At 37.5% G+C, this 13140-nt stretch overlaps 1 protein-coding gene across 4 annotated transcripts in view; it reads right to left on the bottom strand.

The window, feature by feature from the left end:
* LOC132558779 (monocarboxylate transporter 12-like) overlaps nucleotides 1-10678 on the bottom strand; it is a 30677-nt gene extending 19999 nt beyond the window's left edge. For 2 of the 4 annotated variants that reach the window (XM_060223384.1, XM_060223380.1), the window contains exon 1: nucleotides 10542-10678. The gene's annotated coding sequence lies outside the window, so the exon portion shown is untranslated. Of the gene's footprint in view, nucleotides 1-1451; nucleotides 1527-1556; nucleotides 1667-10541 lie in introns of those variants that run through there. The other 2 variants (XM_060223382.1, XM_060223381.1) reach the window with 2 other exon arrangements.
* Between the last annotated feature and the right edge of the window lie 2462 nt (nucleotides 10679-13140).

The following is a 13140-nucleotide window of genomic DNA, read 5'->3' on the forward strand; positions in this document are numbered from 1 at the left end:
TATTACAATTTCATATCCAATTACAAGTACGGTATGGACTAGATTTCACATCCAGTTACAAGTACAGTATGGACTAGATTTCATATCCAGTTACAAGTACGGTATGGACTAGATTTGTATGTTATGGTATTACAATTTCATATCCAGTTACAAGTACGGTATGGACTAGATTTCACATCCAGTTACAAGTACGGTATGGACTAAATTTCATATCCAGTTACAAGTACAGTATGGACTAGATTTGTATGTTATTGTATTACAATTTCATGCCCAGTTACAAGTACAGTATGGACTAGATTTCATATCCAGTTACAAGTACAGTATGGACTTGATTTGTATGTTATTGTATTACAATTTCATATCCAGTTACAAGTACGGTATGGACTAGATTTCATATCCAGTTACAAGTACAGTATGGACTAGATTTCATATCCAGTTACAAGTACAGTATGGACTAGATTTCATATCCAGTTACAAGTACAGTATGGACTTGATTTGTATGTTATTGTATTACAATTTCATATCCAGTTACAAGCACGGTATGGACTAGATTTCATATCCAGTTACAAGTACAGTATGGACTTGATTTGTATGTTATTGTATTGCAATTTCATATCCAGTTACAAGCACGGTATGGACTAGATTTCATATCCAGTTACAAGTACAGTATGGACTAGATTTCATATCCAGTTACAAGTACAGTATGCACTTGATTTGTATGTTATTGTATTACAATTTCATATCCAGTTACAAGCACGGTATGGACTAGATTTCATATCCAGTTACAAGTACAGTATGGACTTGATTTGTATGTTATTGTATTGCAATTTCATATCCAGTTACAAGCACGGTATGGACTAGATTAGTATGTTATTGTATTACAATTTCATATCCAGTTACAAGCACGGTATGTACCTTTAGCAGTATATTATGTAACACGTCATCGGGGTACGGTTTAGTGTTGATTAAAATCCAAAGAACGTCAAGTATACATACATACATAATATATGATGTTAGAGATTTCTTTCGTATCGTTCTATCACGAATTGCTATAAACATTCAATGGAACATCACGATCAAGTTTAACATATTTTTATCATCTTTCCGTGATGGAATGAGGATGTACGTATTAGAAGTAGTCAAGCCCCTGTGCTGACGAACTCCATGACCTCATAACACGCATGTAGTATACCCGGACCTCGGTGATCGATATAAATGAGCAATTTAGACGGTGTTAAAGGTACGAGACCAAACGTGTATAAAATGTGCCCATGTAGATGCTCGCGCCCGGGGGGTGAAGACTGAACTGTTAGCTGAATATACACACACTGCAATTAACATAAAAGGGTAAATACTAAACGGACATGACAATACCATACCTAGATTTAACAATATATATATACGTGGATATAGATAGATACATAAAACCCAGTTAATTAACTGATAGTTACCTGCAGCAACACGACAGACAAACGTGAATACACATCGCCATCCTACACCACGTCGAACAAAGACGAACCTCCATTATGGAGCCGTATGTCAGTGTAGATTCTTACCGTGTAGTGACGTAACAGGCTCCCAACATCACATCCCCATTGTGTAAAACACTGTAATGTTCAACAAACACAGATTGGCTAAAGTCTACTAGATCAGCAGGGACAGCAAACAGCTGATTCTTGTGTGCTCATTACTAGGTCATAACACAGTACACCGAGGGTCACGTGGTAGCTTTGTTTACATCAGCGGCTTCTATAAATAGATTTATGACGTACCGCGTTGAAACGACCATGTAATGGTGAACCATTTCATCAGACTTAAATTACACACACATTTATTGATACTTACAAAAATGTATTTCATTTTCTTTAATAATACCGGAATACGTTTAATATTTATTGGAATATATATCGATGAATCTAAATTTAAAAACCACACACACAAAAAAACCCTGACGCATATGTTAAATTTCCATTTCATATATACCCACTCATAATTTCCATTATAATTTACAAAAAAATAAGTGGAAGATTTAAAACATTTCGCTCCATTCTTTTTAACGTTCTCTACAAGGGCGTTAATGTTGACATCGTTCCTAAAGCACAATCAATATATATATATACATTTAACACGTGTATGGCAGTAAATTATACTTAAACGGAAGTATGGATTCCATCTAGATTGATCACAAGGTGAAAATTGATATTGTCGTTTTGTTTGGCAATACACCCTTTTATAAGTAAGTCGTGCGAATGGGATTATATGATATGTAATAGTCACATACGAATATATGTATAGTATAAGTATACTGTACACGTTATGAAAGCTAGGTAAACTGGTTCAATTGGCAGGTGTACTACTTTTGGCAGGTGTGTTCTCGTTCGAGATTTCCTAAAGTGTACCAAATATAATTAGTTGAATACCCTTGTGTACTTCATCTGGTCATGGTTGGAAATTTATGTTAACCAGCTCGAGTTGGTAGAAACCGTTTGCGACGTGGTTTGCCTGAATTTTATATGATAGAAATCAAACACACCTCCTAAATAAGTCTTCATTAGTTAGTTTGAAAGTAACACAGAAAAACGTACAGGGACTTCGTATCAACAGTATCCCGTGAGGTCAACAAGATGACCAGATGAAGGAAATTTCAAAATACAGACTTGGGTCATCCTCGCTATGGTTGAGATATACTTTCTATAAGCTGTACTAACAATCCAAGGGCCTCAATCCCTTAATATCGAGAGCGGAATTGGCGGTATTTCGAGGATAATGAAAGAGATTGAAGTGGAAACACGTACACCCACACACACTTTAATTTCAAGTTACGTGCTTTAGATACTATTAACGTTACAATCAGTGTCTCCTGGTCGCAGATTAATTTAAGAGAAATTACTAACCTTCTGTCAAAATCGATCAATCTGTTTCAAATCACTGTTGTTGTGTAGTAAACTCAACGGCTGTAAGATATCCGCCATTTTGCCAATAGTGATATTTCAATGAATGACCGGAGATTGGTCTTAATAAATTAAACGAATTCGAGCTTGACTGGTCATGCGATTAAGATTTGTTTAACGCCGACGACAATCTCGTCCTTTAAAATACAGATATATATATACTATTAAATGGTTTGATGTACTTCTTGCTGACTGATATAGGATACATACGGAATTTTATATCAGTTTAAAGTCAAAATGTGTACTGAAATTATAAAAAGTTTACCAGGAGCAGTATGTGTATAGGCGAGTACATGTGTACGGCATTGCGTACATATACCATACAAGTTACATAAAGCATGTTAAAACTAATTAATGGGTACAGACAACAAGTATTAGATGTAGACAGACATGGGTCTCATATATCACACATAAGTAATTATATTTATCATGTATGTCTCTGTGTCAATGTTGACGGGTATATGAAAAAGATATAACATATATTTGCTATTATGTATGTCTGTGTCAATGTTGACGGGTATATGAAACAGTTGTAACATATATTTGTTATTATGTATGTCTGTGTCAATGTTGACGGGTATATGAAAAAGTTGTAACATATATTTGTTATTATGTATGTCTGTGTCAATGTTGACGGGTATATGAAAAAGTTGTAACATATATTTGTTATTATGTATGCCTGTGTCAATGTTGACGGGTATATGAAAAAGTTATAACATATATTTGTTATTATGTATGTCTCTGTGTCAACATTGACAGGTATACAATACAAGTTGTAATGTATATGTGTTATGTGTGTCTCTAGGACAGTGTCTCCGGGTATATTTAGCCATAGAACGGTAGCTATTATTTAGCTTAATTAGATATATTATCATTCGGGGACAAAGAGCCGTGATCACATAAACGATCGGAGTTTAAATGTGCAATGCTTTTGAAAGCATAGGTCAGCATAATACACCCTGTCTACTGCAAGGAGACAAACACACGTGCCAATTAATGCAAAATAATGCAAATTCAATTCAAATATTTTACTTGAACGGTGACCAAGAAAGGTTTTGTGATGGAAAACAGATACACAGTACCGAACATAATTACCCTGTATAAGATATATACTTCATACCCCCAAGTATAGCAAAACCTACACTTGTAATATCTACTCATTTGTTCGGATATCTCCAACGAGGTTTATTCACACGAAGGAGGGAAATCCAGTTATCTAATTCCTAGGTTAAACCTTTTTTTTTAATGTCATCTTAGATGAAATAACTTACAACATGTTTTGTTTCCGCCTGTCGTTTCATATTATCAACCTATGAAATATCTTGTAAAGGACTGGTGTATTTATGAGACAAATTGATCCTCAAACGTTCTTTTTTTAAACTGTGCAATAATTACGGTCCTTATTTTTTAATTCTATTTATAGTTTTATCATTTCGTTATTTAGACTTGCGTGACATGACTTGAGTATCCTGATAACTGACACACGAGTAGAACATCTAACAATACCTAAAGGTTCTCAGCAAGCCAGTCACACTGGTTACGGCAGACGGCGGGAATCACATGGTTGAGTAAATGGGACGGATCGTGCGTAATGCGGTTTGCACCTGTATAATAATTAACATACAATAGAATTACATTCTAATAGTAGGATATGTTTTTCTTGAATTACTAAGTTTTCTATGCGAGTTCGAGCTCGTTATCACGAGCATCGAGCACGCTCTTCCTTTATGACTAACTTACAATAAATGCGGAACGCACAAATTTGTATTCATCTGTTTATTTTTTTTCCTTGTGTTAAGAGACATGCAGGAAAGAAGACATTTAATACACAACATAGTAACATAATATTGAAATGGTGCTATAACTCCGCTGTTCTGTTTTTTAACATTGTAAAAACACACACACGTGAATAGCACATTGCAACATCAATATCGAACTGGATACAGCAGAGTCAAACAAAGGATTAAGTTGCATCATACAACAGTTCCTTCCATCTAGGACTCGTACTCTACAACATTTCTATCAAAGAAAATCGTAATATTGCTCGCTTTTGCTGGCTGGAGGTCGCCATTATTCCTTATATTTATGAATTCATTTTCCGTGTCCACGCTAAAGAACTCGTCAATGACAGAAGAACATTTTTCTAAAGAAGTAGTTTCTAGTCATATCATTCTATGTTTCATACCCCATTTTACACTGGTCAACATTGGTACGAAATCTGTCCACTAGCTGAACGGGCGACCAGAGGAAGTGAGCTCGCTCGAAAAAGGGCAAGGTTACGTCAGTGATGTCTTTGTATGTCCATTCGGACGTAACATTCGACAATAACGTCATTCTTGCAATGTCTATATGTACGAAACATGTTTCCGTTCACATTATTACGGTCGTAATAAAGCTGAGCTTGCTATTCACGAGTATCATTTAACAATAATTTCGGCAGGAGTTTTTTGACTACAAGTTTTGATGAAAGTTCTAGATTGGATATTAGGTTATCCGGAAGTATATTTTCCAACACCTAGATAGATCAACATGCTTTGTTTTAAACAGTGTTTATACATGTAACTACATTTTTGTAACAGGAAAGCGTAATGGAAAAATACCCTGCCACAGCTGGGGTTCGAACTGGCAACCCTTCGGTCTCTAGCCGGACACCCCGCCGCTAGACCACAAGGAAATTCCCATTAGCATAAGGCAACCTGTACTCTCAACTTCTACACTACTCCCTCCTTCACAAAGTCTTCGACTCCGAAGACATCGACAACAAAGAATCGATATCTCCATCTCTATCTATAGCTTGTACCCTATGGGTGGTCAATGGTCAGTGGCCAAATCTGTAATTAGAAGGAATAAGAACAATTAACCCCACTAAGTACCATCGCTGAGGTTTCCAAGAAGCTTTTTACATTTCGAAAACACGTATATCACGGATCACAGTATATTGTACATACACGTGTATTCCTATTTATGTAATGATAGAATATTGCATGTGAATCCACATGTCGGACACTTACACCCTTGTATAGAAGGTTTGCATGTTTACATCTCTATAGTAGGCCTACACATCCGTATGCACATGCGAACTCACCATGTCACGTGACACTTGTACCGGCCCAATGGGCTCATATTTGAATATTATCAATATTAATGGTCCTTGACATGTATCAATGTATCAATTTCTTTTTAACAGAGGCTCTCGGACGATCCTGGGTTCATCTCCGCATTCCTATTTAAATCAAATAAGTATGTCTGCACTCACAATTAGCACAGAGTCCGTGCAACTAGTAACAGTTATTTCTATGATAATCCAGCTACACATGCAAGCAAACTTTTAAAACATTTTTATTTATAACAAGAACAACTTATAAACAGGGAGAGTAAAATGTCGTACAAAAACTCCCGTCATACTACACATAGGTTACAAGTTTAAGGCACAATGAAAATGACAGCGGAAGTAAATTCACATGATTTAATGAATCAGACAGCGTGATTCAGCATTAAATCAAACGTCACGAGGCTGCGTGTGTTACAACCATCACAGGGCCCCGAAAACTGCTGGTACAACCAACAAAGGGACACAAGAATTTCTGGTTCAACTACCACTAGAACCCGAGAACTTCTGTCTTAACTATCACTGGGACCCGACAACTTCTGTCATAACTATCACTGGGACCCGACAACTTCTGTCATAACTATCACTGGGACCCGACAACTTCTGTCATAACTATCACTGGGACCCGACAACTTCTGTCATAACTATCACTGGGACCCGACAACTTCTGTCATAACTATCACAGGGACCCGACAACTTCTGTCATAACTATCACAGGGACCCGACAACTTCTGTCATAACTATCACTGGGACCCGAGAACTTCTGTCATAACTATCACTGGGACCCGACAACTTCTGTCATAACTATCACTGGGACCCGAGAACTTCTGTCATAACTATCACAGGGACCCGACAACTTCTGTCATAACTATCACAGGGACCCGAGAACTTCTGTTACAAATACCTAAGGACACCAAAACCTCTGGTACCACGAACGCAGTAATCCAAATTATCCTAACGTTCTATCGATTTTTATAGACCGTCTTAAGTCGACTCCAAACGATATTTAAAAGTCGACAGAATGTCAGAATAATTTGGAATACTACCAGAGGGACCCGGGAGTTCCTAGATTAACGCACGCCCGAGAATTTCTAGAACTACCACAGGGACGCGAGATCTTGTCATACAACTAACACAGGGACCCGAGATCTTGTCATACAACTAACACAGGGACCCGAGATCTTGTCATACAACTAACACAGGGACCCAAGATCTTGTGGTACAACTAACACAGGGACCAGAAACCTTATGGTACAACTAACACAGGGACCCGAAACCTTGTGGTACAACTAACACAGGGACCCGAAACCTTGTGGTACAACTTACACAGGGACCCGAAATCTTGTGGTACAATGAAGACAGGCATCAGAGAACATCTGGAACAATCAACACAAGGACCCGTGATCTTGTGGTACAATGAAGACGGACACTAGAGAACTTCGGAAACAACTGACACAGGGACCCAAGATCTTGTGGTACAATGAAGACGGACACTAGAGAACTTCGGAAACAACTGACACAGGGACCCAAGATCTTGTTGGTAGAACTTCGGAAACAACTGACACAGGGACCCAAGATCTTGTGGTACAACTAACACAGGGACCCGCGATATTTTGGTACAATGAAGACAGGCATCAGAGAACATCTGGAACAATCAACACATGGACCTGTAATTTTGTGGTACAATGAACACAAGGACCCGTGATCTTGTGGTACAATGAAGACGGACACTAGAGAACTTCGGAAACAACTGACACAGGGACCCAAGATCTTTTGGTACAACTACCACAGGGACCCGCGATCTTGTGGTACAATGAAGACGGACACTAGAGAACTTCGGAAACAACTGACACAGGGACCCAAGATCTTTTGGTACAACAGCCACAGGGACCCGCGATCTTGTGGTACAACTAACACAGGGACCCGCGATATTTTGGTACAATGAAGACAGGCATCAGAGAACATCTGGAACAATCAACACAGGGACCTGTAATTTTGAGGTACAATTAAGACAGGCACTAGAGAACTTCTCCTTTCCTGGACTCTTACTGAATAGTAATCTGTACAATACAAAACGTAAAATCATATCGGAACTGTATTAAAACAATGTTTAAACTAAACTAACATATGTAACCATACCGGACCCTGGAGGGTTTCACGTGCAGTTCAATTACGGCATGTACCAAATATAGCTATAGCTCGTGTCATGTACACTTTCGACACGTACCAAGAACAGTTCCTGCATGTATCATGTACAGTTAAGCTCGTGCCATGTATAATTACCATAATTATCATAGATATATATAGTTACAGAGTACAGTTTTGGTACGTGTCATTCGCAGAATAGGAACGAAACAAAACAAAAGACGGCGGCCTACTGTCTTCTGAGGGCACACTACCTCACCGAGGGGAACCCATACTCCAAGTATGAAGTTTCAGTGACGAATACTGTAGCATATTGAACTCAGACAACTTAGTTTTCCTTTGATGTGGGTCAATGGTAAAAATGTACATCAGAATCACCTACTTTTGATAGATGGCATATCGCATCACCAAAGTGAACCCATACCTCAAGTATGTAGTTCCGAGGACAAGTAGTGCAGTTAGTGTCCAGAAAACGTTTTCTTTGATGTAGGTCAAAGGTCAAAGTGTAGTTCGCATAGAGTGACCTACTTTTGACACATTACACAATACCTCAACACGAGGAACCATACCCAAAATATTAAGTTCCAGTAACAAGCAGTGAAGGAGTCCGGACAAGATAGCAGAAGGACGGACGGGCGGACGGACACAATCCCCTGTTCCCGAGAAGTATGAAGAGTAGACTTTGTTATTTCATCCTATCTAAATAATTAATTCTGATGTTCTGGTCTACATTTACATTAGAGTGAAGACGTTCGATTTAATTGGTACATACCCGAAGTAAAATGCAGATGTACTCGTCAATTCCTGACACCAATTCGTACCACAGCAGGCGAACATTTTGTGGACGTTATACAGGAGGAATGCGGTATCGTTTGTAGTACAGTTCCATGCGTGCATATGCTACTGCAGCAATTATACAAAAACCTTGGGCTATATCAATATACATATACATGCTATATTGTACTTCACGAACTCGGTGTAACCTACGCCAGAAATGATATCTATCGTTTATAGGTGTAAACCGAAGGACGTCATCAGATAATCGTCAACCCTGAGCTATCTATGCCATTGTTTTAGTTGAAGCATCGACAGGTTATACAATAACATGAATATGGTTGAGAAATGGCACAGTTTCCAATTGGTCATGGGTTTCAAAATACGATGTCTTCGAAGGAATATCACACTGACTCTCTTATCTGAAGACACTTTCTGTATGAAGAGATTTGATTTTGACTACTGTAGTCTGAAAATGCTTTCATGCGTTTCACTGTCAAGTTTGTCCTTGGGACGCAAAATAAATACTCTTATTTTCAACATTAAATTAAGCAAACATTAAACGGCTGACGTACTACAACGTGACAAGGTTTACTCTATTAATAGAAATCCATAAAACCGACATATTCTTGTGTCTGAACTGTCTATACAGGTAGCTGAGTGGCCTGTACTGAGAGTGTAAGTGGTTCTATATTAGCCCAGTGTTAGAGCAAGGTAAACATAGCTACAACCACATTTAGACGGAGTTTTCGTTACATTTATAATACAAGGTAAAACACAACGGAGTCCATTATGTGTATTTTACACTCCATCGAATTATCACGTTGTGACAAATCATCACGATGCAAAACATTATCGACAAATTATCACGATTTTCCCTTATACTACAGCCTATTTTGGATATACGATATGAATTCTCTCTCAAAATATTTTTTTTGTTATCACCTAAATTACATAGAAAGGAAACAGAGTTGCCACTTCACGGAACACTTGAATCTGTTTCAAAGTCCTCCACGCTGAGCCTCTATACAGGTCCAAATTATTATATATTGCAAAATATACAGTACAAAGATCATCCTCGGTCCCATGTGAAAATAGTGCAATTTTCACCTGGGACCGAGGATGGTACAGCACAACCATCTCAGAAATCATATATGTGTTAGATAAACTACATGTTATTGATAGCAAACACTGGGACTTGGTACAGATCCAAACCCACGGCTCATAATATACGTGCGAAGTCCCTGTGACAACAACTGACACGTGCAACGTTATACAGTGGCCACGAGTGTGTCTATACCATCCGTTGTCACGTGCAGAAACTGTTGATAAATACTTTATACAACCATAATGTTCCGGTGTAGCTGATCACGGATTGTGGTAAATCATTTTAAAATCTTCATTTCGGGAGAAAGGGCATGAAATGAGACTGTGATATAATTTCCATACTGTTCGATATACTGTAAGGAACAATAGAACCGAGCACCTGTCCCACGACTGTTACACTATGTATCTATCGCTACAAACCAGTCACGGTTTGTAGATTCGGTATTTATACCTACCCCATACACATCTCGGCAAAATCTGATGTAATGTTAAATAATCCGTCAAGTCAACAGCACCATGATGATGATAGATCCATGAGTGTGTGTCGCTATACACTGTACACGTGGTTACAGTTACACATATGGCAAACCTTCCCTGACACGTGTGTGTTGGTTAATGTACAACGGAAGTTACTTTGGAGTAAAGCACTGACTATGTTAATGTGAAACCGCGCAACGGTGTAACAGACTGTGACTGTGACCGTTTGACCGCCCTATATGATGACCAGACCAGACTGTTTGTGGAGACGGTTGTAGCCTAAGTCCCATTTTGTTACAATGTTTACTCCTAGCACGCTATATAATCCCCAGCTCTATTTTTTTTTAAATATTACTTTGTTATTATAAAAGTTTATAAATTGTATCTATTGATTTACATCTATCACAAGAGTAAAGATTGTTTATAGCGGAATCCTATTTCAATATATTCATTTGAATATCAAATTTCACAGCTGAATGTAATATTTACTAAGCCGAACTTTTCTGACGTTCAACCGCAATTTTACATACAGATCAATATAAAAAATCAATAGAATGTCAGAATAGTTTTGACTAATTTGTTATTTCAATGTCCACATTTACAATGTAAAATTGGTTCGATTCACATCACAAATACATTGTTATTCGTAATAAAAAGATCGAATAAATAAGCATATGAATCAGTATAAATTGATTGGTGGGGTGTTTATGTACATATATACTATCCAGGGGGTGGTTTCCTGGTAGTGTAAATGAAATCCTAGGGTTAATGAGGAAGTTCCTTAATTTCCTCTCAACATACAAAACTTGTGTAATATATACACTTCGTCTTTGTCTTTGGTAGGGTATACGTCCTTATGACTGGGTAAGTAAGATATTGACATTAAACATGAAACTGTCTATATACCTGTATAGCGAATTATTTCCATTCAAGTCATTTTGCTACTCTTTCGGTATAGTTTCTGGTATGGGAGTTATCTCCCTTAAATTCCAAAATAGTGCACGGGTGTACCTTGGTAGACGCATAAGAGTTCGTTTATATGCGTTTATATAAGTACATGTATGCGTGAAAAAAGCCGCATGTACTAAGGCAAGCTGGACAATTAAAGCACTTGTTAGTCTTTACAGTATGGCGAGTCATCTATATTTAAGTTTGCTTCGCAATGCCACAATGTAAACTAACAATAGGATGACGTGTGGTCAGAGTGTGGTAAGTGAGACAATATCGGTGACTGAATAATACCGTATCGGTTTACATTTTTGTTTCTTTTTTTTTTAACTTATAAGTGACATCATAATTTACTGTTGACAAAGAAACGACAACAAAACTGCTGTTCCACTTGACCGATTACTCGGTCGATAATGTTATAATAGATAATAATAATTATTATTATAAACCCAGTTATAATCAGCACATGTAAAATACACGGATAGGGAATGTAAGCGTAAACATGGATTTGTCCTTTTATAGCATTTATGGTCGTTATGAATGACACGGTTTTGCCGACAAACATAGTCAGTGTTGAATATAAGCTTCGAGTGCATCTGGACGTGTAATGCCTAATACCTTTCTGAGCTGATGTTTCCGGATCCATCTTAATCCTGACCCACTTGACTTAGTCTACCAAACAAAACGTCCTAACCTTAAATTTATTGTGTTTTAGCATGGTTCTATTTTTTCCAGTTTTGAGTTTATTGTAACCAAGCAAATCTGACTTCAACTTAAAATCAGCATTTTGCTTGGATAGTTATTTGATTTAAAACTATTTCAGATTTGATAAAATATCCCAACCATTTATGATTCTGTTGAAACCCAGTAGCCACTACTTAGAATTCTGTCCTGCTAGACGAATCTCTATGAATCATTCACAATTCACATCCGTTCCTACTTTGCTATTTTAGACGTAAAATAGTACTCTGATAGACTTTTCAACCCTTCTACATTTGCATGAAAATGGAAGAAGAAATTTGCTCGAAAAAAAAACTCTGCTAGATGAAGCAGAATATGAGTCGGATGAAGTTGATACACAACCCCAGAAACTGCAAAGACAAGGAATGTACTAATTAGTGGTTAAGAGTCATAGTGACTGATCTATATAATAACCTACATCATACAATGTAAATCTTACTACGCCGATGAAAACAATAATAGACTACACTTTGTATACCCGATGGGTAATGAGGAAGATACTCTCCATGTGGCACATATCCAATATTGCTTTGGTGACTAACACACACACACACACACACACACACACACACACACACACACACACACACACACACACACACACACAAAGTGGTCTTGTGTAGAAGTATTAAAATATGCCAAGTGCCAAGTTATCAAAACCGTAAAATACAATGTCAGATCCATCTCTTCTCCTATTGGCCGTTTATTGAATAACTAGTCTGGTATGAAGTATCAACTCCGTATTGAAAGCAATTGTATTCGATTTTTTTTCTTTATGTAAAGTAGTACTTTAACATTTGCTACAGGAAAATCAATACGTAATCTACTGACGGATCACAGATTTTACAAAGCGTTTGTACTCTTAAAATATTCACCCCAACCAATGGT

This window comes from Ylistrum balloti, unplaced genomic scaffold (genome assembly GCF_031769215.1).
Source record: "Ylistrum balloti isolate Yb309-2 unplaced genomic scaffold, AGI_CSIRO_Ybal_v1 Utg370824, whole genome shotgun sequence".
Taxonomy (NCBI): Eukaryota; Metazoa; Mollusca; class Bivalvia; order Pectinida; family Pectinidae; genus Ylistrum; species Ylistrum balloti.